Source organism: Dromiciops gliroides, chromosome 2 (genome assembly GCF_019393635.1).
Source record: "Dromiciops gliroides isolate mDroGli1 chromosome 2, mDroGli1.pri, whole genome shotgun sequence".
NCBI classification, from domain to species: Eukaryota; Metazoa; Chordata; class Mammalia; order Microbiotheria; family Microbiotheriidae; genus Dromiciops; species Dromiciops gliroides.
The window spans coordinates 426,391,481-426,418,876 of record NC_057862.1 but is presented as its reverse complement, the minus strand read 5'-3'; the positions used below and the strand labels follow the sequence as shown (position 1 = coordinate 426,418,876).

Here is a 27,396-nt window from a genome sequence, read left to right as displayed (position 1 = left end):
CCCAGGGTCACACAGCTAGTAAGTGTCAAGTGTCTGAGTCTGGATTTGAACTCAGGTACTCCTGAATCCAGGGCCGGTGCTTTATCCACTGCGCCATCTAGCTGCCCCTGAAGTGTTGTTTTTTAAGAGGTCAATACTATAGTTTAGCACTTAATGTTTTCTCTGACATTCTCCCCCCCACCTCAAGTCAGAAAGGAAGCCTTCTCCCCTGGAAAACTCACTTTGCACTTGTGGAATACTTTCATATCCCACCTTGTTATCACATCACAGTTACCAGTAAGTCAATCAAAAAACACTACCATATGAGAAGTATCATACTTCCAGGTGATACAACAGGCAATGAAAGATGCATAGTAGATAAAATAAGGTGGTTGCAGCATATTACCAAACCATATTACCAATGATAATTTATTCATGAGAAATAACTGAGATAAATGAAATGCAAATCTGTAAAGGAAGTGTGTTAGTCATTATGAGCTCTGCTGTCCTCTGCCCAAGTCAGTCCCCATATGAAGCACTATATCCATTCATGAGTACCTCGCTTTGAAAACATGGAAAAATCAGGTAACATATAGTAAGGGTCAGGAGATCATGTCCTACAAGATCTCCTAATTCAGCAACCTAACCTTTCCTAACCTATAGATCTTCACTCCACTTCAGCAACACATGCACAGCGATCCTCACCATGACCCACAAGTATTACACTTTCCTTATCCTATGAAATCTGAAATTCCTCCATCCAACCCTAATCTCCTGTTCTTCCACTTCTGTCCAATGCATTACTCTTTCTAAACCAATTCTTCACTATAATGATTTTCCATTCCTTCCACATGAGTGCCCCATACCCATATTCTACCACGTTACACATTTTACTGAGAAAAATAAAAAAGCATTTTACCACAGCCATTCTTCTACATCCTTGTCAGTGTATTCAAAGGCTCTATATGGGACACTCTTCTCTCCCCTCTCAATAAGCTCTCTCAGTTATCTCATCTGCTAACATGGGTTGAATTATCTCTATATAAATGACTCACAAATTATATATTAAAACCTAGCCTCTTTCCTGAAATACAGTCCTACCATTACCATCTGCCAATTGGACATTTCCAACCAACTGTCCCATAGGCATCTCAAATTCAGTATGTCCAGAACCAAGCTCAATTTTCCCCAAAACATACTCCTCCCATCAACACTATTTCTGTCAAATTACTGCCAATCTCTCAGGCTCAAATCCTCAGTCATTTTGAATTTTCAACTCTCCCTCCTCCTCTTTAATATACAGTTGGCCAAATCTTGCTAACTCTACCTCCACAATATCTCTCCTATCCACTCACACCAGAACCACCCTATGTTCAAGCCCTCATTACCTCCTGCCAGGAATATTTCGAGACACTCCTAAATGGTTTCACTGCTTCCACTCTCTCTTACCCCAAAACCTGTTATGGCCATCATTGCCAAGGGGATAAAATACTAACTCTTCTGTTTGACATTTAAAACAACTGCACAGGGGCAGCTAGGTGGCGCAGTGGATAAAGCACTGGCCTTGAATTCAGGAGTACCTGAGTTCAAATCCGGTCTCAGACACCTGACACTTACTAGCTGTGTGACCCTGGGCAAGTCACTTAACCCTCATTGCCCCACCAAAAAAAAAAAAAAAAAAAAGCCCATCTTTAGGGGGCAGCTAGATGGCGCAGTGGTTAAAGCACCGGCCCTGGACTCAGGAGTACCTGATTTCAAATCCGGCCTCAGACACTTGACATTTACTAGCTGTGTGACCGTGGGCAAGTCACTTAATCCCCGTTGCCTAAAAAAACAAAAAAAAACAAAACACAACTGCACAACTTGATTCTAGCTTGCCTTTCCATATTTACCACACATTATTTCCTTTCATATGTTCTACAACTTGGGCAAAGCAGTTCCCATTTAACTGAAATTCAAGTCTGAAAACTAATCAAGAATTACAGGTCAGTTAGGTGGCACAGTGCTTTATCCACTGCGCTACCTAGCCGCCCCTGAAATTACTTTTTATCAACTTTGTATATACTTCTATGCGTACATGTTGTTTCCCCCAATAGAATGTGAACTTCTTGAGGACAAGTATTTTGGTTTTGTCTTTGAGAGAAAAAAAAACTATATTTGGACTCTTCTCAGAGCCCTAAAGGCAGAGTGAGTCTAATTTCAGGCCCTACAGCTTTCTGGCCCAAACCTCCCAGCAGGGGGCCACTTGGCACACAAGGCTCTGAAGAGCTGAGTCTCCTGGGCCTTAGGCCGGAGCAGGGCCTGAATAAGGGCCTGGGTTTTGTGGGAGTCGGGCTGGGCTGGGTGGGAGTTCATCTTCAGGCGCCCAAGGTGACCCCCCACATGACTCAGAGCTCAAGCCCTGACTTGAGTTTTGTTTTGAAAGGTTATGTTTAGTGGGGAATGGGGACATTCTTACTCCAGCATAGGGTTGGGGCCTAAGGCCAAAATCTGATTGGTCGGTAAACAGAGCAATATGATTGGTCAAACCCCAAGTCAGGTTTTCTTTCTTGAAGAGTTATGTATGTTAACACAGTATTGTTCTGAGGAGGAGCTGACACTCTTTTTTTTTCCCCCCCAAGGTTTGTTGATTTATTTATTTATTTTTACATATAAGGTATTTTATTTTTTCCATTACATGTAAAGATAGTTCTCAACTTTTGTTTATACAAGCTTTACGATTTTGGATTTTTCTCCCTCCCTCCCCTCCCTCCCCCCTCCCCTAGACAGCAGGTAATCTGATATAGGTTATATCTATATAGCTATATACATATACATATAGATACATATATATACACATACACACACACATATATATATACACACATAATAACATTAATCCTATTTCTGCATTAATCCTGTTACAAGAGAAAAAATCAGAGCAGTGATGCAAAACCTCAAAATAGAAAAAAAAACAAACAGCACCCAAAACAAAAGAAACAGTATGGTTCAATCAGCATCTATACTCCACAGTTCTTTTTTTTATTTTTCTTGGATTTGGAGATCCTCTTCTATCATGAGTTCCCTGGAACTCTTCTGTACCATTGCATTGGTGAGAAGAATATAGTCCATTACAGTAGGTCAACACTCAATGTTGATGATACTGTGTATAATGTTCTTCGGGTTCTGCTCATCTCACGTAAGACCCTCCAGGTTTCTCTGAACTCCTCCTGCTCATCATTTCTTACAGCACAATAGTATTCCATTGTATTCATATACCACAACTTGTCCAGCCATTCCCCAATTGATGGGCACCCCCTCAACTTCCAATTCCTTGCTACCACGTAAAGAGCAGCTATAAATATTTTTGTACATGTGGGTCCCTTTCCCCCTTCCATGATTTCTCTGGGAAAAAGACCTAAAAGTGGAATTGCTGGGTCAAAGGGTATGCACAGCTTTATAGCCCTTTGGGCATAATTCCAAATTAGGAGCTGACACTCTTGTCCAGAATAGGTTATGGCCTGGTATCATAGTTTGTAAAATCTGATTGATCAACTGGTACCACCTGACTAGTTTCTAGCACTGTGATTGGTCCACTTGGTACAATCTGATTGGTTGTTATTGTTATGCTGTATGTTGATGGGGGGGGGAGTATATAAACAAGGGATATTGAAATGCCTGAATGTGATTGGTTGGAGGGGACCCCTTGAGGGGTATAGAGGTAAGGAACCTCACTTCAGTACACTCTCTGGCACATTCAGAAGAGTATCCATTTTCATGAAGACGAATAAAGCCATCACTCGCCAATTGCTGCCTGCTTGGAATTTTTGAACAGCGACCTGCTGGCAACACTATGGCTGCCAACACTAGAGCTGAATGGTTAGCTGCATTTCTAACAGTCTTTATATCCCCAGTTCTTAGGTAACAGAGTCTGGCACATACTAGACATTTCATGAACGTTTGCTAATTATGTTCAACCTGAAGACAAGACTTGGGGGTGGAGATATGATCTCTTTTTTCAAATATTTAAGGGGTTCATGTAAAAAGAGGGACTATTTTTTCCTCTTGTTCCTATAATTACAGAACAAGCAACAAGAAGTTAAGGAAAGGCAACTTTTATGATGTAACCAGTGAAATCTCAGTTCTGGACCAAAGTAGTAAAGATCTCCTAACAAGAGCTATTCCAAAAGAGAATGGGCTGCTAGGAAGTTCCTCAACAATGGAAATCTTCAGAGGCTAGATGATGATTCTTCAGTAATGATATGGAGGGGACTCCTGGTTCACGGATAGGTTCACCTAGATTCCTGAGAACCTTCTCAATTATCATATCTTAAGATTTTGAATGAAAGTTGAGTTGAATGGGTATTTTGTCAGTACCCAGAAAATATTAAAGCCTCAAAACATCAGAAGAGAGGGGAGAAAGGGATAGGGGAATAAACATTTTTATGTGTCATGTACTGTGCTAAATACTTATTACAAATGTTATCTCATTTGATTCTCATAACAACCCTTCAAGGTAAATGCTATTATTATCCCCACTTTACAGCTGAAGACACTAAGGCAAGTAGAGGTTAAATGACTAGCAGAGAGTCATACGTTGAAAAGTGTTTGAAGTCAAAGTTGAACTCATGCCTTCCTGACTCCAGGCCCAGTGTTCTATCAGTAGCACCATCAGCTGCCTCAAACATCATGTCTTCATTAAATGTTTGTTGATTTCAACTTCTCTTTAACTGCTTAATGTGTGTTCATTTTTGTGTAACCATTCACTTGTCAAGGAAATGGGTAGGAACAGAAACTGAACCTGTGATTTCACTATAAGGAAATCCTAAGTGAGAAAACTCCCACCATCAATTCAAGTCCACACCTTCTCTGCAACTGATATTCTTACTATTGCTTAGAGCACAGAGAATAATTTGCCCAGGTCACACAATGAGTGTCAGAATCAAGTCTTGAATTCTGATCTTCTTGACCCCAAGCCCAGTTCTGTATCCACTATACAACCGTATCCTAAATTTTCTTTGTCACCCTGCTGAAGAAACTTTTTTCACCCAAAGATACTGGACCCAAGTTACTGACAAAGTCCTAAAAAAATATATATTTTTTAATATACAAGACATCTAGGAAAATTCATAACACCAAAACAGGGAGTTATCCCAAAAGGTCATCTAGTCCAAACATTAATTGAAACATCTTCAGTATTCAACTTTCCTTTCTATATCATCCAACTGGTTTTCGAAGAATCCTAGCGGAAAGAACCTATTACATATTAAAGAAGCACTGCATTCTACTTTTGGATGGATTATCATTAGAAATTTTCTCCCATTTTACAGGTGAAAAAACTGAGGCAGATAGAAGTTAAATGACTTGCCCAGGATTTCACTGCTATTTAGTCTGAGACAGAATTTGAACTCTGGTCTTCTTGAATCTAGATCCGTTGATGTGCCACCAACCTGCCACTAGAAAATATAATCTCTCTCATGTTATCCCTAAAATCCAGAGAGAAAGAAAAATTATCCCAAACTCCGGGGACCCAATCTACCACAGAAAGTGGGATTAGGAGACTGAGCCCAAAAGAGGTGCTACAAGTATAATGAATGAAAGACAAAATTAACCACCATAATCATGAATGTGAATGGGATGAACTCATTCATAAAATGAGATTAGAAAGGAGGATACAGCAATAAATTGCTTAAAAGAAAAACACTTAAAACAAAGATACACACGGAGTTAAAATAAAAAGGGCTTGAGTAAAATTTAATATGCTTAAAAAAAAAAGATGGAGAGCAATCATGATCTCAGACAAGAGCAAAAACAGACTAAAAGTTAAAGAAATTACATTTTGCAGAAAGAGAACATGAACAATGAATTAATATCAACATTAAATATATACACCATATGACATAGCAACTGAATACTTAAGAAAAAAGCTAGCAAGGTTACAGGGAGAAACAGATTTAAATAAAACTATAGTAGTGGGGGGGGGAAAGAGGGGGGCCCTCAACATACACCTTTCAGACCAAAAAAAACCCTAACCAGAAAATGTAAAGGAAGTTAAGAACCTTGTAAGAAAGTTTAAAATATTTTAAAGTTTAGATTCATGATAGACCTCTGTTAATTACTGAATGAGAACAAAAGAAATATATATATTTCAAATTTGTAAATGGCAACTATACAGGAAAAAAAAATTACATTAGGGCATAAAACGTCACAAACAAATGAAAACTAAAAAATGTTAAGCTCATCTTTTAAGGACCACGAAGCAATAAAAAGACAATGAAAAATGGATTAAATTAATTCAAAACTAACAATGTTAAGAAATGAGTAGGACAAAGAACAAATTCTAGAAACAGTTAATTTCATTAAAGATAATGACAACATACCAAAACTGTTGGGATGAAGTCAAAGCAGTCCATAAAGGAAAATTCCTATCACTAAACACTTTCATCGTCAAAAAAGGGAAGAAAAAATGTAAACTGGGCACACAATTAAAAAACCAACAACAACAATACATTTTAAAACCACAACTAAACACCAAAATAGAAATCCTGAAACTCAAAGAGGAGATGGAAAAATACTGGAAACAAAACCAAATCTGAATTAGTAGTATGAGGAGCTAGTTTTCTAACGTAACAAACCACTGGATTTTAAAAGAGGAACTCAAATTACAAATATCAAAAATGAAAAAGGTGCATTCAAAATAAATGAATAAAGAAAATTATTAGATACTGGTTGTGCCCAATTATATGCTTATAAAACTGGCCATCTAAAGGAAAAAGGATAAATATTTATAAAAATTTAAGATGCCTAAGTTACTGGAATGCAAAATAGAACACTTATCCCAATTCAGAGGGGAAAAAATGTTAAACAAACCATATGTGAGCTCTCAAAGAAAAAAATCCCAGAACCAGATGGATTTGAATGCAAAATCTAAAAAAAAAAATTGAAGGAAAAATCAATTCCAGTTTTACAAAAGCTGTTTTTAAAAACTGGATAAGAATGGATCCTACCAAATTTCTTCTTAAGATACAAATATGATGTTGATACCTTAACCAGGGAGAATCAAAAGAAAAAACTATAGCCCAATATTCCTAATGATAATTAATGTAAAAATTTTAAGTAAAATATTAGCAAAGATACTAAAAGATACTACAGTAAAATATCACAAAGACTGTAAGCTAAGGTCAGGTTGGATTTATTTATACCAGGAATGCAGAATTGATTCAATTATTAGGAAAACTATAAACATAACTATGTTAATCATAACAAAAACCATGATCACATCAATGCAGAAAAACTTAACAAAATACAATATCCATGCCTGTGAAAGCAATAAAAAGCAAAGGAATAAACAGAGCTTTCCTTACCATAATATTATTTATCTAAAACCACTAGCCAGCATTATATGTAATATGACTAACCCTAAGTCCTTCCCAATAAGATCAGAGTAAAGCAACAATGTCCAATATCACTATTACTATTTCACACAATGCTAGTAATGCCAGCTACAGTGATAAGGAATTGAGGAAACAAACATAGGCCAAGAAGAAACAAAATTATCAGTTTTTGTAGAGGACTTTTTGGTTTTGAGAACCTTAGAGAACCAGCTAAGAAATTAATTGAAACAACTAACAATTTCAGCAAAATTGGAGGATAGAAAATAAATCCACACAAATCATCAGTATTTCTGCATATTACCAATAAAATCCAACAGGAAGATAGAAAAGGAAATTACATTTAAAGTAACCACAGAATGTATAAAACACTTGGGAATCTACCTTCCAAAATCTATGACTTGTGTAATTTAAGATTCTAAATGTGGATTCTAATCTGTTCCCCCAGTTTGGGGGAAACTGACTAAAAATCACTGATAAAACGAGTTTAGGTTTTTAAGGGTTTATTGGAAAATAGAAAGAAAAAGATTGAGAACAGAATTCTAACAGCCTGGCATTCCTATCTTTCCTCAAATTTCCTGTGAAGTCCTCTGCCGCCACCACCATCAAGTCAGGAAGCCAAAAAAGGCCAGAGCTCTCTGCGCAGGCTCCCTTTCCTCCTTCCTGTCTCCTCCCAGACCATAGGAGGCTCCTCAAGTTGATTGCCTGGTAGCCTTGATAGACAGCACCCATGAGCAAACGTCATTTCCTGACGCCAAGGAAAAGCCACAATGCCTCTGAGGCATTTTCCTCATGGTGGAGCTTTTCCACAGCAAGTCTCTAGTAGGTGGCGTCATTCCAATCATTACAGACTACAACTACAAAACACTGTTTACACAAATAAGACACATTTAAATAACTGTAACTGTTCATGGGTAGACAACTGGAACATAATAAAAATAAGATTATTACCTAAATTACTCTCTCAGTGTCATACCAAACAATCAAAGGGTTATTTTATGGAACTAGGAAAAAAATTATCTATAGGAAGAAAAGGTCTAGAATGTTATGGGAAATAATAAAAAAGGTGGGAAGAAAAGGAGCTAACAGTACCAGATTTTAAACTACACTGCAAAGCAATAATCACTAAAATGATTTGGTACTGGTTAAGACAAAAAACATTCAATCACTGGAAAAGATATGGCATACAATATAACGAAGCAAATAAGCACAGTAGCCTCATATTTGATAAGTTCAAACGGGGCAAGAATTTACTAGTGGACAAAAAACTTGTGGGGAAACTAGAAATCTATCTGGCAGAGAAGAGGTATAAACCAATGTTTTTATACCTTCTGCCAAGATACACTCCAAATGGGTACATAACATAGAAACAACAGGTAACAGTATAAAGCAATTACATTCTAGATCTATTGCATAGGGAAAGAATTCATGATGAACAAGATATAGAGAATCCACAATTTTAATCATATAAAATTAAGTTCATGCACAAGCAAAACCAACTAAGCTAAAATTAAAAAGCAATTTGGAGAGATCTCTGCAAGAAATTTCTGATTGAGCACTAGCCCTGAAGTTAGGAGGACATGTTTTCAAATGTGACCTCAGACACCTGACACTTTACTAGCTGTGTGACCCTGTGCAAGTTGCTTAACCCTGATTGCCTCACCAAGAAAAAGAAAAAAGAAAAGAAATTTCTCTGATAAAGGCCTCATTTCTAAGATATATAGAAAACTGATTCAATTTTATAAGAAACATTTCCCAACTGAAAAATTATCAAAGGATATGAACAGGCAATTTTCAGAGAAAAACCACCACTCTATCAAAAGCCATATGAAAAAAATGCTCCAAATCACTAATAATTAAAGATATGCAAATCTGAAGTTCTACAAAAATGACAAATGCTGGAGAGGTTGTAGGAAAACATGAACTGTAGTTGGTGGAACTGTAAACCAAGTGGTTCAGCAATTCTGGAAAAGTAATTTGGTACTTTATCCAAAAAGTTATTAAAGTATACAAAACCCCCTCTGAGAGGCAGCTAGGTAGCACAGTGGATAAGACTGCCAGACCTGGAATTAGGAAGACTCGTTTTCATGAGTTCAAATCTGACCTCAGAGACTTACTAGCTGTCTGACCCTGGACAAGTCACATAAACCCTCAGTTTCCTCACCTATAAAATGAGCTTGAGAAGAAAATGGCAAACCACTCTACTATCTTTGCAAACAAAACCCCAAACAGGGTTATAAAGAGACAGACAGGACTGAAACGACTGAACAACAAACCCTCTGGACCCAATGATACCACTATTAGAGATCCTATACATATAAGAGATCAAAGAAAGAGGAAAAGGATCCATATGTACTAAAATATTTATTGCAACTCTTTTTGTGGTGGCAAAGAACTGGAAATTAAGGGAATGCCAATCAAGTGGAACACTCAATAAACAAGTTGTGATACAGAAATGTTATGAATATTTTTCCATAAGAAATAATGACAATTTCAGGGCAATCCAGGAAGGGTTGAATAAAATGATAGAGGGAGAAGTAAGAACTAAAACAATTCATACCATAAAAAAACATTGTAAAGACAAACTACTTTAAAAGACTTAAAAACTTCCAGCAACACAATGTTCAACCATAATTCCAGAGGACTCATGAAAGAACATCCTACCCACCTCTTGGCAGCAAGGTGAACTGAAGGTATAGAATGAGACTTTTTTGGTAAATGGACAATTTGTTTTGCTTCACTCTAAATAGGTGTTTTGTTTTTCCTTCTTTTTCAGTGGGGAAAGAGGGAGAAATTTTTTCATTGAAAAAAATTTTAATTAAATTGTTTTTCCTCAGCTTTCTCCCTCTGTATCACAAATTCTAAAAGTGGTCACCCTCTCCTACAAGGTTCCCATCATTCCATTCTGGCCCATTAGCTCCTTCTGGTCGAAGAGAATCATATCCAAAATAGAATTTCCCCTTCTTGGTTCCTCTACCTTTTGAGGGATAAAATTATTACCAAAGCGAGTCAAGAAATTATTTAGCTGCTTAACTTTTGGCAGAGTGCTCCAGAACATTTACAGGAAACTGAATTCTCTTATATCACTACCATATCATGTCTCCATGCCAGGCTTGGAATGTTTCTTAAAATTATATATTCCCTCTCTTCAGGTGGTCTGTAGTCAATGTCAATCATAATATTGTTCCTTTTTCTCCTCCAATGACCTTCAGCCAAAAGCTCTCTACCATACTAACTGCTGAATATACTTTACTTATTTCAGTCCTCTATCTTCAACTCACTCCCTCTGGTTCCTGCATTCTCTCAAATGAGTACAGCTTCATAATACATAGTGCTACTTGACCCTGCCTCTTTTTTTTATTTTTTTAGTGAGGCAATTGGGGTTAAGTGACTTGCCCAGGGTCACACAACTAGTAAGTGTTAAGTGTCTGAGGCCGGATTTGAACTCAGGTACTCCTGACTCCAAGGCCGGTGCTTTATCCACTTCGTCACCTAGCTGCCCCACCCCTGCCTCTTTTATATATACTGTTCCTTTTGAATGAGGTACATTTCCCTTTAGAGTCATAATAGTTCCATGACAGGACTCATTTCACCAAGACTCAGTGTCATCTACCAAAGCCAAATTTGCTTTCCTGCATTCAGATCTCTCTACTTCACTTTCCTTATCACCCATACTTGGTATATTTGTTTACAAATATATGAAGTCCCTTTCTAAGATTTCCTTTCCTGGTTTCTGGAAATCTCTACAGCTATTATTCTTCTTTCATAATGTAGCTACTATCAATCATATCCAATTTTTATCTTAATACATTTTTTTTACTTCCCAAATATCCAAGCTACTGGCCCACTGAAGTATAATTCCTCCAAAACAGTTAAGTAAACCACCTAGTATAGTAATTGTGATTGGCAGTATCTGTCAAACATTATTGTCTTAACTAGCTGATCATTTTCTAAATTGACTCTTCTGAAGCTCTTGCCTTCAATTAAGAAGCAGTAATGAAAATGTGTCCCTAAGGTCTTCAGTCACTTTCCCAAGACTCCATTATCCTCTGCATCTACCCTCTGAATTCAAAAGAATAAAGAAGCGTTGGGGTAGCTGGGTGGTGCAGTGGATAGAGCACTGGCCCTGGATTCAGGAGGACCTGAGTTCAAATCCGGCCTCAGACGCCTGACACTTACTAGCTGTGTGACCCTGGGCAAGTCACTTAACCCCAACTGCCTCACACCAAAAAGACAAAAATAAAAAGAATAAAGAAGCATTGGTTGTTACATGGCCGGAGCTTTTAATTTAACAGTGTTTCAAATACTGAAAAATGTAATAATTTCTTAAATAAGTTATTAAACTGGGATATGAGAACCTGATTTTTAAAAAAATCTTAATATTTCAATAATTGCTTTCTTTTGTTACATAATTTGTTGTGCATTTAAAAACATTACACCTTTATTTTCATCAGTCTCTATCTAAAATTTATCATTTCCATCAATTATTTTAAAACATCATTATATTTCAACCCTAAGCCTGCCTCTGAAAATTCCACTCATTGCTCCTGGTTTTGTCCTCAAGGAAAAAGTCTAATTTCTATTCCAAACAACAATCTTTCAAATACCCAAATATAGTTTTCTTTCCTCAACATCCGCACTCCCAAAACTTCTCTAATCCAGGCTAAAGATTCCCAGCTCCTTTCTTTTTACAACATAGCTCTGATCCTCGCCTGGTTTAACCGCTTCATTTTATGAAAAGCAGAGGTCCAAAAAAGTGTAATGACTTCAATGTTACAGAGGCAGGATTGCCAGATCAATTCCACAGCAATGGAGACCTCAAGGATCAAATATTTCAAGTTTGGATTCTTCAAACTCCATGCCCTGAAACCACTCTAGGCTCCGATAAACCTTACCTAAATAAGATTTTGGTCTCTACTTCCTGGCCATCTCCAAACCATGCCACTGCAGGCTGAAATTAAGCCTCTGAATCTATCTTAGTTATTAGTCTTCACATGCTGCCAAGACCAGTATTCAAATCAGCTTGGTAGTGTCTACTAAAACTTCTATTTTATTGGTATGGCCTCCAAGAACCCAAACTTACCTCTATACCAAAAGGCAATGAAGACAGACTTTGATGACAGTAATAATAAAGAAAATTTTATGAAATGAAGACAGAGTTTAGTGACAAATAATAAAAAGTTTACAAAATTTAACTAATTAATTACATGCCAAACAAATCCTTTGAAGTTAACTTTAATTAGCCAGAATGCTCTCCTCAGAGAGCTGCATATCTTTAGTTTCCTCTCAATTTTTAAAATCCAATTGTAAAAATATATTCTTCAGAATTTAGAGACATCCCTCAAAGGCTACCTGTCAAATTTCCATGAGCAAAACAGCCAAAAATAAAATGTGTTTTAAAAGATGCTGTTCTTATTGTCATGTAGATTTTTGTACTAAGTGCAGGGGATCTTACCATTAACAACGTTGGTAAGATCATCTTTCCCAAGGAAATATTCCCATGAAAAAAGGAAATTCTAAACTCAAACCTCACCCATCTTTCTTAAACACAGAGAAGGCAACACTAGATTGTTTTTATATTTAAGAAAAGTTCCTCTTTGAAGGGGTTATCAGTTGAAAAGTCTATAAAAGTGTATTTATCAATTAAACTTTGCAATAAAGCAAAAGTGCAATAATTTATCTGGCCAACAATGAAAAATCTTGCTAAGCAAACATTACCATTTTTCATTTAGGATTCAAGTGATCTAGCTGCAAACATAAAAGGAAAACCCATTCACAATATTCATAATTTATACTAATCACAAACAATACAAACTTATGATATTTCATTGGAAATGTACACCATTAACATTTCAAATACATTATAAAACTCCCATGATGATCTCACAAGGAAAATGCAACTTGGGAGGCAGAGCCAATTTGGTGGAGAAAGAGCAGGGACTTGACTCCTCAAAGAACCCTTCCAAACAACTTTAAATAATGCTCCAAAACAAATTCTGGAGCAGGAGAACTCACAAAAAGATGGGAGTGAAACAATTTTCTAGTCAAAGACAAATTAGAAGGTCAGTAAAAAAAGATCTGTTGCACCTGGGTGAGAGTGGAACACACCCCAGCAAAGCAGCAATAGGCCTTGGAGGCAACTAAACTAGTGGTGGCAGTGGCAATTTCCAGACCTCTTAGCCCATAGATAGGAAGGGGGTTTGACAGCTGGTCACAAAGAGATGGCAGCAGGGGCAGAACTCTGTTACAATGCCCGGGTCTCAGTCCTGGGGCAAAAAGGAGCACTAGCACATCAAAGCTTCTTTCTGGCAGAAAAAAAGTTCTTTTAGTCACCCACAGGCCAGAAGAACAGTAAATATCCATCTGCCTAGATCACACAACCTTGGAAAAAACAAAAACTTACAGGTCCCCAGAATTCTCTCTTTTACATGATCTTTTTTTACAGCTTTTACAATTAAGGGGAAGATGGAGGAAAAGAAGGGAGTATGTGAACCTTACTGTCATTGGAACTGGCTCAAAGAGGGGATAATATACACACTCGGTTGGGTAAAGAACTCCATCTAAACCTACAGGAAAGTAGGAGGGGAAGGGAATAAGAAAAGTCAGGGAGGGGGCAAATAACAGAAGGGAGGATGGATATGGGAAGGAAAAAGTCAAAAGCAAAGCACCTGAAAATGGATAGGGTCAAAGGAGAGAGAGTAGGATAAACTGGGGGGAAATAGGATAGATGGAAATACAAAATTAGTCATCATAACTGGAAAAAATTTACAGCAAGTTTTTCTGATTAAGGCCTCATTTCTCAAATATATAGAGAAATAAGAACCATTCCTCAACTGATAAATGGTCAAAGGGTATGCAAAGACAATTTTCAGATGAAGCATTCAAAGCTATCTACAATCATATAAAAATGGTCTAAATAACTACTGATTAGAGAAATACAAATTAAAACAACTCTGAGCTACCATACCATACTCATCAGATTGGCTATTATGAGAGAAAAGGAACATGACAAATGTACAAAAAATGTGAAAAGGGTGAGGCACTAATGGTGAAGTTGTATTCAACCATTCTGTAGAGCAATTTGGAACTATGTGGAAAGGGCTATAAAGGGATAAAGCTATGCAAACCCTCTGACCAAGCAATACCAATACTAAATGTGTATTCCAAAGAGATAAAAACATAAAAGGAAAAGGACCCAGATGTGCAAAAATATTTACAGCAGCTCTTAGTGGTGGCAAAGAATTGGAAACTGAAGGGATGTCCATCAACCAGAGAATGGCTGAACAAGTTATTGTATATGATTGTGATAGAATACTACTGTGCTTTAAGAAATAATGAAGCTCTTTCTCTTCAGGGAGGTGGCCAGCAGCAGGCGCAGCATTGCAGAGATGTAGATCTTCATGAAGACCCTGACAGGCAAGACCATCACTCTTGAGGTTGAACCCAGTGATACTATCAAGAATGTCAAAGCCAAAATCCAGGACAAAGAAGGTATCCGACCAGATCAACAACGTCTGATTTTTGCTGGTAAACAGCCAGAAAATGCCTGGACTCTGACTACAACATCCAGAAAGAGTCCACTCTGCACTTGGGTGCTGTGTTGGGGGGGGGGGGGGGGGGAGAGAATCATCGAGCCTTCCCTTCACCAGCTGGCTCAGAAGTACAACTGTGACAAGAAGATCTGCCACAAGTGTTATGCCCGAGTACACCCCCGTGCTGTAAACTGCTGTTAAGAAGAAGTGCAGCCACACCAACAATCTGTGCCACAAGAAGATGGTCAAATAAAGACCAGCCTCGGCACCCTGACTGAAGTGCTCTTTAGTAGTATGCTGTAACAAGGCCTTGTTCCTGGGTTTAATGGGGCTGTGATATCAACAAAATCCCCTTTTAGCTGAGAAGCAGGGAAAAAAAATGATGAACAGAGGGGCAGCTAGGTAGCACAGTGGATAAAGCACCAGCCCTGGACTCAAGAGGCCCTGGGTTCAAATCCTGTCTCAGACACTTGACACTTAACTAGCTGTGTGACCCTGGGTAAGTCACAACTCTCACTGCCCCACAAAAAAAAAAGAAAGAAAGAAAGGAAAAGAAGAGAAAGAAAAGAAAAGAAATGATGAGCAGGATGCTCTCAGGAAAAACCTGGAAAGACTTATATGAACTGATGCAAAGTGAAATGAGAAGACCACAGCAAAACTATATGATGATCAACTGCAAATGACTTAGCAATTCTTAACAATACAGTGATCCAAGTCAACTCTGAAGGACTTATGATGAAAAAAGCTATCCATCTCCAGAGAAAGAACTAATAAAGTCTGAATGTAGATCTAAGCATATTTTTATTCTTTACTTTTCTTGGGGTTTTTTTTTGGGGGGGGGAGGTGAGGCCTGTGTTTTCTTTCACAACTTGACTAATGTGGAAATATGTTTCGTGTGACTAAACATGTATAACCTATATAAAATTGCTTTCCTACTCAATTGGGGGTGGGGGAGGGGAGAATCTGAAAACCCCCCCAAAATTTAATGAATGTAAAAAAATGGTTTTTCCATGTAATGGGGGAGGGAGAGGAAATACAATATTAATTTTTTTAAAAAGGAAAATATAACTGATTAGAAATCAGGAAACCTAAGGTTTTAGACCAGCCTGTACCCCTTAAAGGTCTAATATTCTGTTTTCTAGAGACCTCTGCAGCTCTGACATTCCATAAGTCCTTGAATCTTTTAGACATTCAACTCCCATCACAAGTGAAAATAACCACATTCCCCACTAAATATCATAGAGGGCACCAAAAACAAACAAACAAACCCACACACTACATAATAACAACATATCCTGACAGCTGTGGCTAAGAAATAGAACAACATGGCTAGCAGGGTTTTCTGACAGAATTCCGTAGTTAAGCTCATATTTCTTTTGCCTTAAAACTGTGCTGATATAATATCAAAGATGGAAGGATTTATATTTTCAGTTAGGGATGCAAATTAATTTAAATCATGGCATTAAAAAAACCTCAAAAATTTAGCAACACACAATGGACTTGATATGACAAGGTTAGACATTTATCTGCTGTTTAAAGCTTTAAAATGATAAGGTCATTTTAAAATACATGTAATCATTTTACAAGTTCAGAAAACCACAAATTACAGACCTACCAAACCACTAGCTATTCAAAGGAAAATTGTAGCTTATAAAATGTTGGCTGACTGCCCATATAAATATTCTCTCCCCTCCGGTTTCATATGCCATAATAGGCTTTTTTTTCCCTACAAACAACAACAACAACAACAACAACAAATATATATATATAAACTATATTATTCAAGCCAAAAAGTTAAACATCAAAAAGTAAGCCAATTTTTGACTAACATAGAGTAACAGTAACCAAAGACTAAGGAAAAACAGTACATCTACAAATAATCCAAGAAAACCCTTACAACCTTTCTCCAGCAAAATATTCTATTCAAGGCCAAAAAAAAAAAAAAAGTTACTTTGAAAAGAAGCTAAGGAAAAGAAAGAAAAGGTGATTACCAACTGGCACATACTCCTCTTTCATCACTTAATAAAGTATGTGTATATGTTTGTATGCATATATGTATACAAAAAACTTTGGAAACCAAATCTGACCCACAAAGGAACTAAACAATATATAGTCATGAATCAAAGATTGAAAGAAGAAGGATTTAGATCAAATGACCACAGAACACAAAAAAAACCAGAGATGAAAATAGTAAGACCTTGCGGCAGCTTGGTACACTTGAAATATTACTATATTTTTAAATCACATAATTCAAATCCTAGTTTACCCAAGTGCAAATTTGGGCAAGTTTCTCTAAGCCTTACAGTTACCAATCACTAAAATACAGATACTTCCTTCAGAAGAAAAGTGCTTTCTCACTTTTTTTAAAAAGTGTGTAAATATGAATTATTATTATTGAATGACAAAGGTTGAAAAGGGGCTTAGAAATCATCCATCACAAATCCCTATAAGTCTCAGATTTCTCAATCTGAACAATAACAAGTAAAATTATATATAACACATCTTAATTAATGACCAAATAGGAACCTGAACAGTTCTCATTCCTAATCTGAGATTCACAGTCACACTTAAAATTAACCAGTACTTGAACCAGTAATAAACCTCTAAGACATTTTTGAAATGTTTGATACTCTTTGCCCAATTTTACTTTTCCAAGTTACAAAAATGTGGAAAGAACTATTACTAATACGTGCAACATAGTGAAGAATACCATCAGTTGAACTGAACATTCATCATTAAGGTCCACCTATGCATTATGATCTTTCATTTTTCTATTTGTAGTCAAGCTATGGACAAACAAGAGGTCACATTTTATAGTACATTAACCTAATATTTGCTAAGCTCTTTTATACATTATTTTATTTTCATAAACTTGCACAAAATTATACAGTTATAAAAGGGATGTTTTGTTAAGTCGTTTCAGTTGTGTCCAACTCTCCACGACCCCATTTGGGAATTTCTTAGCAAAGATACTGGAGTAGTTTGCCATTTCCTTCTCCAGCTCATTTTAAAAATGAGGAACTGGGGCAAATAGGCTTAAATGACTTGCCCAGGGTCACAGAGCTAGTAGGTGTCTAGGGCCGGTTTTGAATTCAGGTCCTCTTGGCTCCAGAATGGCACTCTATCCACTGTGCCCCACAGCTGCCCTGTGTAACTGGGGTGGGTGAGCTCAAAACAAGAAAAATGTTATGAGTGTATGCATTGCATATACTTTCCTTTCCTTCCCCAATGTACAAGCACCCTTCCCCCAGTTAAAATCTGGCAGATAAAGGGAAAGATCTCTATCTAACATCACTGCCCTATCTGTCTGCCTTTCACACAGATGGCCCCTAGAGCCTACTGCTGGGCACATCCCCCTTTTATCCCCATTATTTTCCTTGAGGCCTCCAAGAAAGGTGAATAAACATGAGCTGAGTACAACAAATATTTTTGAAATGCCTAAAAAGTTAGAATTTACAATTGCCAAAAGGTTTCAAAGCAAAATTCACAAATGAATGAGAATGAAAACAAAGGCAGGGTGGTACAATTAAAGAAGCACAAATCTAGGAATCCCGGGACCTGCTTTGTATTTATAATTCTGCCACTAGCTGTGAAATCTTGAGCAAGCCAAATACCCCTGCCAAGGTCTCAGTTTCTATATCTATAAAATAGATTGGTTGGGCTGGGGTTTCTCTAAAGTCACTTCTATCCTTAACACTATATTCTCAAGCTCTTCTAGTTCTTAGCTTCCATGGTCTTTTGTTCTAAGTATTTTATGGTCAAAAATCCTCTTCAAGTCAAGAATTATAAAAACATTCTCTTACCTACAAAACATTGTGCTTACTTACAGAACAAAGATAACCTGATTCAAAAGTTTTGTTCTTTACAAGAAATGAAACCTTTATGGTATGTCTAACAGTTTCTGTATTTAAGTTTGGGGGATTTTTTAAGACTCTCCATTATACAGGAGCAAAGCAATTTGAAATGTTATCAAATATCACCTTAAACGGGCCATCTCTGAGCAATCATTTGGAATCTGGTCTACTGAGATAGCATTGAAAATGTGGCACCCACTCCCCTCATGGCAATAAAGACCCACATATCCTTTATATATAAAACTTTCGTATGTCTTTGGGTTGGGGGAAATTATATAATCACACTGGGCCCCAATGTTTCAGTCTATAAAATGAGGACACTAGATTAGATGATATCTAAGGTAGGCTTTGGAAACTTCCAGCTCTATGATTATATATACTAAGTAATAATAAAATAATCAAAGGGATGTTGGGATTAGAGCCCTCTGGCAGTGGTTTTTGTTCCTTTCCAAATTGCTCCAAAAACAATCATAGCTAGGAAACCCAAAGAGTCATCTTACCAACATACAACAATTCTCATACCTGAAGAGGTCACATCTAACCTGCATAGTTTTGTTAATATATTGTTTAGCAACTGTGTGTTTTAAGTTATTACTATTTAAGGAAGAATTCTGCAGTGTACTTTGAATGTTTTGGGATACTCAAGTATGTGCTTGCCAAAATGGTCTATTCATTGTCCCCATGCAGTCCTTCACACCCATACCTTTTTTCAACTGGTTTCCCCAATCTGCAAAGCCCTTCAAGAAGACTATTATATAGGGCAAGTAGGTGGTGAAGTGAATAAAGCACCGGCCCTAGATTCAGGAAGACCTGAGTTCAAATCCAGCCTCAGACACTTGACACTTACTAGTTGTGTGACCCTGGTCAAGTCACTTAACCCTCACTGTCCTGCAAAAAAAAAAAAAGAGAGAGAGAGAGGGGGGGGGAGAGAGAGAAAGAGAGACTATTATATTAGTTGTTACTTTCTCTTAACTCCTTTAGCATTAACTGCCTACCCATATTTATTTAGTATGGGAGGTAGAATGGTGGGTTGAAAAGAACCTTAGACTTTAAGTCCAAGGACACTTGGAATCAAATCCAAACTCTGACATACTTTATTAGATGTGACCTTAGACAAATTTTACAACCTACCTGAAACTCAGTTCCTAATCATTGGGTTTGACGTATATAACTGAACTTACAGTGTTATCCCACTATAGAATCATACATAAAAGGCTTTGGCAAACAACTATCAACCTATATGATCAAGGATCAACACAAATAATAGAGTCCCTTTTATTTACTTTTTAAAATTTTAAAGACATGCTATAAATAGAAAAGTAATTTGAGGAAAATTAAAATTACTAGAATTATCCATCTTTAACATTAATAGGAAGCATAAAGCACATCAAAAACATTACGAATCATAAAAGCTGAAGTACAGACCTGAAAAAACTTCTATTCTAATGGAGAAGAACAAGACATAAATGATGCTGAAACTGGGGAGACAGAGAGAGATGGTGTAAAAGGACAGTATGGGTACAGCTGAAAAAGCTATGGAGGCCTGAGCCCTGAAAAGATAAAAAGCTCATTCACCAGAACTGGGAGAGACAGGGGCAGAGTCCAAGGTTCCTGTGAGAGAGAAATGAGGAAATGGTGGCCCCAAAACAGAATGTTTATTGACAAAAATAAGACAACAACCCACTTTAGAGAAAATATTCTCAGGCTTCCATAGGTCAGACTTATCCTTCCATAATCCTATTAAAACCAAATTAAGGGGGCAGCTAGGTGGCACAGTGGATAGAGCACCGGCCCTGGAGTCAGGAGTACCTGAGTTCAAATCCGGCTTCAGACACTTAACACACACTTACTAGCTGTGTGACCCTGGGCAAGTCACTTAACCCCAATTGCCTCACTAAAAAAAAAAAAAACAAAAAAAAAAAACCAAATTAAGGGCCATATCCAATGGGCCCAAGATTCTCTACCCTTAATTTAGAGATTGAGGACTGGGGACTCTTCATATTCAAAACCATGAATAATTTTTCCACCTACTTGAGTTTATATACTGGCAATTAAAATGTCACCAGATATATCCTCTAAGTGAATGTTTTTCCTTTATACCTTAATATTATCCAACCCTGATCTCTATCCAAGCCTCCAGTCCCAAGTTTCCCTATGCTTTCTGGACATCTCCACCTGGATATACCCGCTGGCACTTCAAACTCAACCTGTCTAAAACTTAAATTGTCTTGTAGAAAGCCTGTTCCTCCTCTTCCTAATTTCCCTATCTGTGATGATGGTAACATCACCCACCCAGGCTTAAAGTCTCAAAATCATTTGTAATCTTTCCTCTCACTTAACCACTCTTTCCCACATAGAATCAATTGCCAAGACCTACTGCTTCTACCTTGTAATCAATCTCTCACATGCAACCCCCTCTTCTCTACTAACACTGTCACTACTCTAGTTCGGGTTCTCATTACTTCTTGCCTAGACTATGGTATGATAACCTCCTAATTGGTCTCCCTGCCAACCAGGCTGTCCAATCCATATATCAATACAACTGCCAAGATAATCTACTTGATGGAAAATAATAACTGACTTTGACATATCACTTAAAAGTTAGTAAACCACTTTAAATGTTACTTCATTTGACCAAAACAATTTCATAAATGTCAGTCACCATATCCATTTTACAAATAAGGAAACAAAGTGAAGTACAGAGAGCAGAACCAAGAAAACACTGTGCATAGAGAATGCAATATTTGTTTGATGAAGAACTGTGAAAAACTTAACTGTTCTCAACAATATAATGATCCAAGACAATCCCAAAGGACTATCAATGAAACATACTCTCCACCTCCAAAGAAAGAACTGATATTTATGGAACACAGACTGAAACATGCTATTTTTTCACTTTCTTTCATTTTTTTCTTTTATTCATTTTCTTATACAAAATGACTAATATGGTAATGTTTTACATAACCATACATGTAATCCTATATCTGATTGCTTACCATCTCAGCAAGGGAATGAGGGAGGGAGGGAAGGAGGGATAAAAATTGGAACCCAAAACTATAAATAAAAACGTTTATTACTTTAAAAACAAATAAGGAAACAAGTTCAGAAGGTTTAAATGATTTGCCCATGGTCATCCAGCTACCAAAAGTAAAAGGCTAGATCTGAACTCCTGCCTCCAAACTCAATACTCAAACGACACCAAATTGTGTATTTCAAACCATAGCACTTTCTTACCAAAGACCTTTGAGGGTTCCCTATTGCTTACAGATTGGGAATCTTACATTGGAATTAACTTTTTTTTCTTTGTAATCCTGTTTGTAGTTTATGCATTATAAAATATTATTCTGAGAAGCAGGCCACAGGCTTCACCAGACCTCCTGTCTTACATCTCCAACTGCCTATTGGAAATCTCAAAATAGATGTTTTGCTAACAACTTAAATTCTGACCTTAACTCTGGTCTTTTCCCTCTACCCACCTGATTTCCTTCAAGTATCAACTAAAATCCCACCATCTGCAATAAGTCTTTCCCAATTCCCCTTTAATGCTAGTGCTTTCCCTCTGTCAATTATCTCCAATTTATATTATCTTGTTTATACATAATTTTTTGCATGTTGTCTCCCCCATCAGATTGTAAGCTCCATAGGAACAAGGACTGTCTTTTACCTTTCTTTGTATTCCCAGTGAGTAGCAAACAGAATGGCCTAGCACATAGTAGGTGCATTACCTAGTAGGTTGACTAGTTAATTAACTATTAATTAGTACTAACACCATAAGTACTTAACAAATGTCTGTTACCCTGACACAGGAAATAAGTGATAGAGCCAAAATTAGAACCTCCAACTCCAAGTTCAGTATCTTTTCCTGTGTACCATGTTATCCCATAAGACTGAACAAGAGCTAGAAGTGGTCATGAATAGAAGCGGAAGGGACTAATATTTCTTAAGTACCTACTATGTACCAAACATTGTACTAAGCGCCTTGCAGATATCAATTCATCTCATTTCATCCTCACAACAACCCTGTGAGATAGGTACTATTATTAGCCCATTTTACAGCCAAGGAAACTGAGGCAGAGTGGTTAAGTGACTTGACCAAGGTAACACAGCTACTACGTTTGAGGTTGGATTTGAACTCAGGTCTTCCTGACTCTACGTCCAAAACTCTACCCACCCCACTACTTAAATATAGAACATTAAAGCAAGGAAGGGCCCTGATCTGCAACCCCTTCAATTTGTCACTATAGACTTTCCTCACCCCCAGTAATTATTAATGTTATCTTGAACATCAGCCCAAGTAGTGAGTATTTCTTGGATCCTTGTATTACGGTCTCTGAGACGATGCTTGCTGAAGAGAAGCTGGTGTCTTTTAAGAAAGATGCTAATCAAACCTGATCAATTCTTAGAGGAAATTCTATCTATTCTTTCAAGCTAATATAATCAATGGGGATTACTTATTTCTGAGAAATGGAGAATAAAACTCAGGAAATACTTCGAAAATTGCTGGAATGCAACTCTGAAGTACCACCTCACACCTTCAGATTGGCTAATATGACAAAAAAGGAAAATAATAAATGTTGGAGAAACTGTGGAAAAATTGGAACACAAATGCATTGTTGGTGGAGTTGTGAACTGATCCAACCATTCTGGAGAGCAATTTGGAACCATGCCGAAAGGGCTAAAATTAGCCCTGGGCTCTCAGGGGTTTTCTCTGAGCCAGGCTGGTGACCCTTCCCCCTCCACTTCAAGGCTGAGCTGAGAAGCCCCGTGGCCCTTGGAGCCTTCAGAGGTGATTGGCAGGGCTGGATGAATAGGAAAGCCCCAGCTCCCTCCGCCCTGAGCCCTGAGAGGATATAACCCAGAATTTCAGGAGGGGGGTAGTGAAAAAAGAAGGGTAGTGAGGGAGGAGAGAGCTAGCTAGAAGGTAGAGACGCTGGGAAGAGGCTAAAGAGCGGGAAGTAGTGAAGACACTAGGAGGTCATCGGGAGGAAGAGTGAAAGGAAGTAGTGCAGACTGAAAAAGGGGGTCAGTGAAAGGACGGAGAAAGGAGATGAAGTTCCGGGTTTGTTAGCACAGGCCAAGCCACACCCACAGAGCAAGAGATGTGCAGTGGGATAGGAAGCAGCAGTTTGTTGGCCGAAGTTTCAGGTTGTATATCTTACTTTCCTGTATTCTTATTTCTAAATTGGTTCTCATAAATAAACCCATTTAGTTAAATTGAAAAGAGATTTCCTAATCTTTTTTCTTGTAGTCTGGGAGAAGCAGTGGGGGAATTTTTAAACGGCCCTTGCAGACTGGCTTAGGCATCTAATAGCCAGCTATAGCTTTACCAGCTAAAAGCAGTCAGATAGCCAGCCAGGAGCATATACAGATTAAGACCCAGTTAAAATATATTTTTTAAATTGAATAGCGATGGCAGCAGGACTTATGGGCCAGTTGTAGTTTTCCAGCCAGCTTATAGCTATAACTTTTCAGATAGCTTACAGTTATAAGTTTTCAGAATAGTTATAGTTAATTTTTTTTTACAATACCCTTTGACCCAGCAATAACACTATTAAGTCTATATCCCAAAAAGATCATTAAAAAGGGAAAAGGACCCACATGTACAAAAATATTTATAGCTGCTCTTTTTGTGGTGGCAAAGAATTGGAAATTGGGGGGGGGTGCCCCATTACTAGGATAAGCAGGCAGATTTCAGAAAAAACTGACTTACATAAATTGATGCTGAGTGAAATGAGCAGAACCAAGAGAACATTGTATACAGCATAAACAGCATTGTGTGATGATCAACTGTGATAGACTTAACTCTTCTCAGCAATACAATGATCCAAGATAATTCCAACAGACTAATGAAGAAAAATGCTCTCCACATCCAGAAAAAAGAATTGTGGAATCTGGATGCAGATTGAACCATACTGTTTCTACTTATTTCTTTTTTTGAGGTTTTTCCCTTTTGTTCTGATTCTTCTTTCACAAGAAGACTAATGCAGAAATATGTTTAATGTGATTGTAAATATATAACCTATATCAGATTGCTTGCTGTCTTGTGGAGAGGGGAGGGAAGGAGAAAAATTTGGAACTAGAAATCTTATAAAAACAAATATTGAAAACTATCTCTATATGTAACTGGAAAATAATAAAATACTTTTATGATTAAAAAAAAGAAAAGAAAATTGCAGGAATGTAGTCCATTAGCAACACAATAGATGAGTCCAAAGGCAAAAACAAAAATGGCACAAAAATAACAATTACAATAACTTTAAAGATTTCACATCTGCACTCATGTTGCTTTGTAGTTAAACAATACACACAGATCATTAGAACAATAAGAGTCCTTAAAGATGATCTAGGACAATAACTCACTCATTTTAGAGGTGTAAAAGGAAATAAAGGGTAAGTGACCTGCCCAAGTCTACAAAAAATAAATTAACGGAGAAGTAAGTAGAATAGTATGGTTAAAGAGAAAGAACCCTGGACCAGGATGAATCAGAAGACCCAAGTCAAGACCCATTCAAACTCTGACACTAAAATCCTGACTTCTCAAGAGTATTATGATGATCAAGTTACTTATTTTCCCTAAAGAGATCACAGTATTTTGAGCTGGAAAGGAACTGAACAATTATCAGTTAGCCAGCACCTTTGTTATACACAGGAGAAAATAAAGACCTAAAGAGTATCACACAGGTAAGTAAATAAATAGAAAGGCCAGGATTAAAACCAAGGTACATTCTGATTCCAAATCCATTGTTCCTTTTACTATGCTGCCATCTTAACGGTTTTTAAGTGGCCTGAACATATCAAAAATTCTACAATTCTCACTGAGGTCTACTAAGTCACTACAGGGAGGGGGTCATGCTTTCCATTACATATGTCAGTTACAAGTCCCTTATAAGAGAAAAGGCTAGTGTTCTTTTTTTGTTTTGTTTTCATGAGGCAGTGAGGGTTAAGTGACTTGCCCAAGGTCACATAGCTACTAAGTGTCAAGTGTCTGAGGCCGTCCTGAATCCAGGTCGGTGCTTTATCCACTGCGCCACCTAGCTGCCCCCTAAGGCAGTGTTCTTGATGTTTTCCTACTGAATCTTGGCTTGCCAGAAGTTCCCTAAACCTTTCAAGAAATCTAAAATGAATCTTCCTTTTCCTTTAGCATTAGATTAATCAGAAGACTTGAATTTGAGGCCTATCTCTGCCATTTAACTTCTTTGTGATTTTTGGGCTGGTCCCTTTCTTCTCCAATCTCAGTGCCCTATTCTGTATTTGATTTTGGGGGGGGGGAGGGGGGAGGCAATTGGGGTTAAGTGACTTGCCCAAGGTCACACAGCTAGTAAGTGTCAAGTGTCTGAGGCCAAATTTGAACTCAGGTCCTCCTGACCCCAGGGCTGGTGCTCTATCCACTGCACCACCTAGCTGTCCCCCCTATTCTGTAAAATGGGAATATTTATACTACCTCATTCCATTTTTGTGAATAAAGTTCTTTGTATACTCTGAAGTGTTGGAGAACTAGAAATTATTTGTTGTTGTTCAGTTACTTCAGTCATGTCCAATTCTTTGTGACCCGTGTGAGGTTTTCTTGGCAAAGATACTAGAGTGGTTTGCCTTTTCCTTCTCCATTCATTTTACAGATGAGAAAACTGAACCCCATTTGCCTCCATTTCCTCATCTGTAAAATGAACTGGAGAAGGAAATGGTAAACCACCACTCCAGTAACTTTGCCAAGAAAACCCCAAATAAAGTCAAGAAGGGCCAGATAAGACTGAAACTACTCAACAACAATACTAAATGGAGCTTAGGAAACAATATATTATCTTCTGTAATTATTATAAAGTCCAATAAAAAGATTAAAAGGTCACTACCTTATACTCTTCCCCAACAGAGATTATAATCATACATACTCAGAAGGAAATAGGAAATAGGAGGATCATAAGAGAAAAGAAACCCCAACAAGGAGGCAGAAGATCCAGGTCACTATCCTGGCTCCAACACTTAACAGTTTTGGAACCTTGGACAAGTCACTCAAATTCTATGGGATTCAGTTTTCCCATCTGTGAAATTAGAAGGCTGGACTAGATCATGTCTAACATCCCTTCCAGCTAAAATATCCTGTATTCTAAGGTTTGTCCCCAGCTTTCAAAATTTACATATGACCTAGTTTCTCCTTTTGTAATTCTGTGCAAAATATAATTTAGCCATGGAAAGGTTTTCAAATAGCATCATAAATCTAAAACAAAACTCACACCTCCAAGTGGCCTAAAAAATATGGAACAATATAAATTATCTTAAATGAAGAGGATCTCATTTTGCATTTCACTCTCAACAATCATGCTCTGCTGCCTGCGATTTCCTTTTTAAAAAAAGAGAGAACAAATAAAACTCCTTCCAACTAGATAAGACAAAAAAAGACTCTTAACAAATGATAAAATTATATTCAATGCCACTTATATTCTAAACGAAAAAGAAAAGACTAATACCTAGCTCAAGGTCATACATTTAAATCAAGCTAGTGAACTAGGTTTTTTACCAGGAAATTAGATGCATATTGCTTCAGATCTTTTAAAGAATGCATTACATGTAAATACATCATGAACTATTAAATATCCTAAAAGAGCTATAGAAATATCTGCACTATTTGGGGAAAAAAAATTTTTTCCCCTACAGTAAATCTGAACC

General features: G+C 37.3%; 1 protein-coding gene and 1 pseudogene across 1 annotated transcript in view; one reads left to right on the top strand and one right to left on the bottom strand.

Annotated features, from left to right (window-relative positions):
* Positions 1-27,396, bottom strand: part of LOC122742188 (spermatid perinuclear RNA binding protein) — a 136,766-nt gene that overhangs the window by 87,310 nt on the left and 22,060 nt on the right.
* On the top strand, positions 14,738-15,134 carry LOC122742187 (annotated as a pseudogene).